This window comes from Chiloscyllium plagiosum, unplaced genomic scaffold, assembly GCF_004010195.1.
Source record: "Chiloscyllium plagiosum isolate BGI_BamShark_2017 unplaced genomic scaffold, ASM401019v2 scaf_12170, whole genome shotgun sequence".
NCBI classification, from domain to species: Eukaryota; Metazoa; Chordata; class Chondrichthyes; order Orectolobiformes; family Hemiscylliidae; genus Chiloscyllium; species Chiloscyllium plagiosum.
The window spans coordinates 13,823-20,124 of NW_025214551.1; the positions used below are offsets into that span (position 1 = coordinate 13,823).

General features: G+C 42.9%; 1 non-coding gene across 1 annotated transcript; it reads right to left on the bottom strand.

The window, feature by feature from the left end:
• Nucleotides 1-5,561: 5,561 nt before the first annotated feature.
• On the bottom strand, nucleotides 5,562-5,653 carry trnar-ucu. Its single transcript is given in 2 exon segments — nucleotides 5,562-5,597; nucleotides 5,617-5,653. It is a non-coding gene; the product is annotated as a tRNA-Arg (tRNA).
• Between the last annotated feature and the right edge of the window lie 649 nt (nucleotides 5,654-6,302).

Genomic DNA, 6,302 nt, shown 5'->3' on the forward strand with positions numbered 1-6,302 from the left:
ATTGTGTCTTCTTCAAATGGAGCAACAACACCCTCAGTTCCTTTGACTGGATCCTTCATAAACAATGTGAATAGCTGTGTTGCCAACACTGACTCCTGCTGAACTCCACTAGTCACGGGCTGCCATCCTAGAGAAGACCCCTTTACCCAACTGTCTGCCTTCTGCCAGTCAGCCAAGCCTCAATCCATGGTCTCTTATTTAGCAGTTTGCCGTACTGCACCTTGACATATGCCTGGGGAAATTCAAGCTGGTTACCTCCACAGGCTTGACTTCATCTAACTTGCTCATTACCTACTCAATGCATTCTAATATATTTGTCAGACGTGATTTCTTCCTGACAACCTGTGCTGATGGTTCACGTACTCTGTGCTCCCATCCTTCCAATGACCTTTGATACCGTATTTAACACAAAGCTGATTTGTTTGATTGTTATCTAGAATATTCCAACTTTAATTTCAGACCTGAATGTGAATAACAACAACGTCCAATTGCTGTTGAGATATGTAAAGTCTACGCTGTCTAAGTAGGGTCGATGAGTGAGTGAATTCCTTCCCTCAGTGGGATCCTCTATTCTCTCAGCAGGGTCGATGAGTGGCCTAACTGTTTTGCTCACATGGAGCGGGTAAATGCTTGCTGCCAACTGCAAACCAGATGGTGTACTGAGAGTTCAGATGAACGCTTGAACCTATTCCTGGAATAAATACACTTTAAACGTCTCTCACAATACGAAAATATCAATGGGAAATCAGTTCTACCGAAACTAGAGAGAACATCCCACAGGCTACATATTTGATAGGTCTCTCCACAAAGTGATGACGTTCATGACGAACTGTCCCCAGGAACATTTATAATGATTAATGTCTTTGCTCAGTGTGAACACGTTGATCACACGTAAGTATTCAGGAACTTGTGCAGCACTTCCCGCAGTCATGGCATTTAGAAAGACCTGTTAATATTGCGAGAAAGGTGACGAGCCATCCGATCGCTCGGACTTTACAGCACGGTCACACAGATTTGAAATTGGAGAGGTCTCTATTCCGGGTGAGCACGTGGGTCAGACGTCAGGTGTCCAGATATCTTAATGGGTTCTTATTTATGTGAGCATATTTCTCAGAGATGAAGCACATAGAGGTTTGATAACATTTTCCAAAGTCCGGAGAAATAAAATGTTTCTCATTCGTTTGAGTGTGGTGTTCAGATCTCCAATCGCTGGACGGTTTAAAGTATTTTCTGCAGCTCAGCCATTGAAATCGTGTCTCATCATTTTGAACGAGCAGATATCGCAGCAGGTCAGAGACAGAGTGAATCCCTTCCCACACTCTGAGCAGGTGAATGACTTGTTCCTGGTATCATTGCATCCATGGAAATTCAGCTCAGACAGGGAAATGAATCCCTGCATTTCCACAGTCATTCCTCACTATGACTGCAATTGAGGTGTGTAAGTCTGATGACAGGTAAAGACCTGTTCCACATACACAATAAGTGAACGACTTATCTCACACTGTAACCAGAGCTTTTTCCATAAATGTTCGAAATCTGATCAAGTTGTATTTGGGATAAACTGCGCGGCTTCATCAGATTATGGTGGAGAGGTTGATTTATAAATGTTCCCCTTCTAATATCCTGCGAAATTGATGTTATCCAAAAATGAGAGTGTGAAACCGTCTTTCAAACGAGTCTAGAATCTGTCTGAAGGTAAGGGTTTTTTGACACTAAGAATTTGACCAGAATTTTGTCAGAATCTTTCATGCACACAACTTCCACCACAGAGAACGAGCAGGTCAGCATGTGGATATGAACACGATCACCTCCCTGTTCCTTCCAGGTCAAACAATGTCCTGAATTGTCTGACATACAGTCCTGTTGGAGCAGACATTTCTTACAATTGAATAATTGCAAAACTGAGGCCTCTGACTTCAATCCCAACTCAAAATCCACTGCCTCACCGCTGAGTTGGAAGAGTGATGCTGGAAAAGCACAGCAGGGCAGGCAGCAACGAATGAGCAGGACAATCGACGTTTTGGACACGAGCCTTCATCAGGAAAGAGGCTTGTGAACCGAGGGGGTAGAGAGACAAATGGGAGCGGGTGGGGCTGGGACAAGGTAGCTGAGATTGTGATAGTTTAATGGAGGTGGGGATAATGATGATAGGTCGCAGCACAGGCTGGAGCAGATAGGTGGGATGGAAGATGGAGAGATAGGATAGTTCATGAGAGCGGCGGAAGCCCTTGACCTGAATAAACTTGGCTGTATGGGAGGGAGAGTTGACTGTTCAGCCAGGGGCCAGTGGCGTTGTTTGGTATGGGTGTCCCGGAGATGTTTTCCGAAGCTGTCTGTAATTAGGCATCCGATCTCATCTATGTCGAGGAGACTGCAAAGGGAGCAATTGATACAGGAAATGACATGAGTGGAAATACAGGTAAAATTCGGATGGACATGCAAGGGTCCTTTTGGGCCTTTGACAGAGTTGAGGGCGCAGGTGTGGGTGGATGTTTTGCAAATCCCGTGTTGGAATGATAAGGTCTGGGAGGGGAGGGTGGTTTGGTGGTAGCGTGCACCTTGTAAGTGAGTGGAAGAGGGAATGATCTTTATAGAAAATGGATAGGGGTGTGGAGGGAAGCACATCTTAATTGTTGGGGTTCATTTGCAGCTGACGGAAATACCGGAGACATGATGCCTACAGAGGCTGCGAGATTTTAAAGTGATGAAAAAGGAAGTTCTGTCCTCGTCATATTTGGAGGGATGGGTTTTGGGAGTGGGGTTGAGGGAAGTGGATGAGATGAGCTGGAAGGCATCATCGACGACGTGACAGGAGAAAATGCCTCGCCACTGATTCAAACTTCAAATTATTGTGTTGCTTTAGCAAATGTTCTGACAGGAGAGAAAAGTAGGGAAAAAACAGTCACTTCCCAGTCAGGGATTGATCCATTATGCGACAACCAACAGATTCACTTTTGACTGAACTAGCTCCTATTTTGCCTACATTGGTAATGGCAGTATACAGCATTATAGCGGGCTTTAATGTGTTGCATTGGACCCAACATCCTTTCTCAGCGTGGACTATACTAGAATATAAAGAGATAATAAAATACATGGATTGAGATGACTGGAATGAAAAGACGTCAGGAAGAATGGACAGCGTTTACGTGGAAACAATAAAATGGAAAGGAAGCCATCAATGTATTGAGGGGTAATGCCGTTTGAAAAGACAATGCGGGGTTTCATGGGTAATGGAAAAGACGAATGGATCATGTGGTGTGACACCAGGTAAAACTGAGTTGTGTCCATATGGAAGGTTTCCATGCGATGTGAATTTGCTGAGAGGAAACTGGAGGGAAATTCCCTCATTTGGATGTATCTATATCTCGACTATGGAACTTCAAAACCAGTGACGAATGATAAAATGAAGTTTGGAGCACGTTTTCTTTTTTCCTTCTACAGCTTTGGAATTCGAAAGCCATTACTTTTTTGCAGGAAAAATTGTTCAGAAGCTGATTCTAAAATATTTGTGAAGACGCGTGCAGACACACAAGGAATGAATTACACCGTGACAGGGAGTCTGGGCGGCCAGGATGGGTACGCGTTATGTGCACACTCTCTAATTGGTTAACGTTAATTAGAAATAAACCTCATAACACCTGCAACTGCGTACGACGAAGTATAAAATGAGCTGATTGTGAGGAAAGGTTTAGCAGTTTGTTCCACGTGAACTTCTAGAAATTGTAAAAAAAAACTGAGCTGTTGTGTCAGCTCAGCATGAAAGGGAAGCCGAGTAGCTCAGTCCGCTGCATTACTGGTTTATGAGAGAAAGTGATGCGAAAAGTGTGGAATTATTTCTCGCAATGTCTCAGCATACAGTCAGGATCTTGATCTCCCAACTCAGCTTATACTTTAGATGATGGCGACAATCAAAATGAAACTATACTATCGTGAGTTGGAACTGACCTGCCGATGTAACGCACCTTATTTCTTTAATCTGTTGCATTGGAAAATTTGGCAGCAATCACAGAGAAGGGAGTGAGTCCATTTGCTGCTCACTCATCTCCCTCAAAAATATCCAGTGACAAGACACGAAAAATATTCCTCTTGGAATTCTATAATCTTCATAGCAATACTTAAAAACATCGTTATCATTTCGATTCCAGTTTTTCCGATAACATTCAAAATGTCCAATGAGAGAAATCTAATACTTTGTGGATTGTTTTAATGGCCTGTGCGAGCTTCCAGCAATTTTAATAATATGAAACGAGCTCAACATCCTTTCCAGAATTTAACACGGCGCAGGTTCAGTGGTATGAAAAATGTCATTTTTTTCAAAAGTCACCTCTGCATCTCTATTGAGTGATGGATATTCACTCAGGGAGTATTTATGGCTGGTCTTAAGTAACTGAGATATTTCCCAAGGACGGAACACTCCACAAAATAATATTTTGTTTAGAATAAATGCTGTTTTACTCAATGTTCTTTTGCAATTTTAAATATATATGCACACACACATACATGCATGCGCAAAATATGCACATATATATGTGTGCGTGTGAATTCAGAACATTAGTAATGGATGGTCGGCCATTTTAATGGTCTTCCTGTAGAATGTGAAAGCTTAGAGATTACAGGAATGTCCCTGAAATGTAGTTAAAATGTGACATAGTAAAATGTGGTGAAAATCGGTTTTATTGAATGCTGCGTATGTTGACCGTGGTTACCTGCGTTGATCACAGGAAATGTCATGTCGCCACTGTACTGGGATTTTCCATCCATCGGCTTCAATTCGTCAGAGAATTCGATTCACTGATATTTCACCAACTTCCTTTGGCATGTTCATATGACACATCCACTCACACTACACACAACATCAACAATGTTCAGCATACTCCATCCACGAGCACGTGGCATGGTTTTTATTAACAGTGAAGTTTGAATAGTGTTATGCAAAGGCAAATTGAAATTCAGTTTAATTAGTAAAGTCGCAAGAATCCAGAGTAAGATTCAAAATGTCAGAAAATCACGTTCATTACCTTGGCCAGAATTCCAGCCCAGCAAAGGGGAAATCTGCCCCTGAATCCCCAGCAACCATGCAATTGCTTGCTCCATCTGTCCACATGGAAACCTATGTCGAAGAATATTCAGCCTGAAGGAGAACTTGTGAGAATCCTCCGCTGTCTGATCTAAAGCTGAAACAAGAGCTGTCTATTCCAGCTGGGAGGGAATCGAAATGGAGGTGAGACCAAAATATTAAATGGCCTTTAATTCATGTTATCCTTATTGTGATTGTTTAAACAATTGGGCCAGAAATGACACAGACACAAAGGAGCCCATTCTAAACACCGATCCTGCCCTGCTCCCTGATCCGATATCATCATGGCTGACACAACACTTTTGTGTTTTTTCCAGCCTATCTACATCATCATGTTGCCTACTCTATCATAAATAGACATCGAAAATGGAAACCTGTGAGAGGAATATGTTCCGTTTCGAGACAGTTGGGTTTCTGCACGAATACTGTTGGTTTTGCAGATAATCAGCCGAGTCTGGTCTGACCACCTTCCAAACCATAAACTAGACTCTAATGGAACTCGAACCCATGACCTTTGAATAACAACCAGAGTAACGACATAGAAGTCCAACGCGCTATCCATTGCGCCACAGAGCCGTGCCAGCAGGCGCTTTTTAAGCACACAAGTTTGCCTTTGACCCATTGCGTTGAGGACACCCATCTCGCATCTGTCTGTCCTCGTCACAATTTCCAGTACCTGTTCCTTATCCACGTGTGCTCTGGCTCTTCAAGTATTTGGCTACAGACTGCTGGAACGTTCCCATGACACTTAGCTTTACCACATGTTCAGATAATGATTTCCAGATAAGAAACACTGTATTGGTGAAAGCATTCTCCCAAAATCTCCTCAAAACCTCTTGTCTCCTGTCTTTCATTTATGTCACTCCTTTCCTTCCCAACACAGGCTTATCCCTGTCATACATATCTATCCTCTTCATAAAATGTGCACATTAATCAGTTACTCAATCAGCCTTCTCTGCGCTCAGATAAACATCCCCAACCACAGCGTCTACCTTGCCATTCTTGTCAACTCCTGTGAACATCTCCTCCTGCAATCAGACGCTTCCAGCAGTCTGGCGATTACAACGGACAAGCAAAGTTCCCTGAATTAAACCAAAAAGGTCTGAACAAAATCAACAGCTCTTGTCCATCTCTGATAAGAAAGGAAAGTTAACGTTTCGAGTGCAATGATCTGTCTTCGGACCTGATGGGATGGAAATGTGGGTGAAGAATGGGGAAGAGCGCG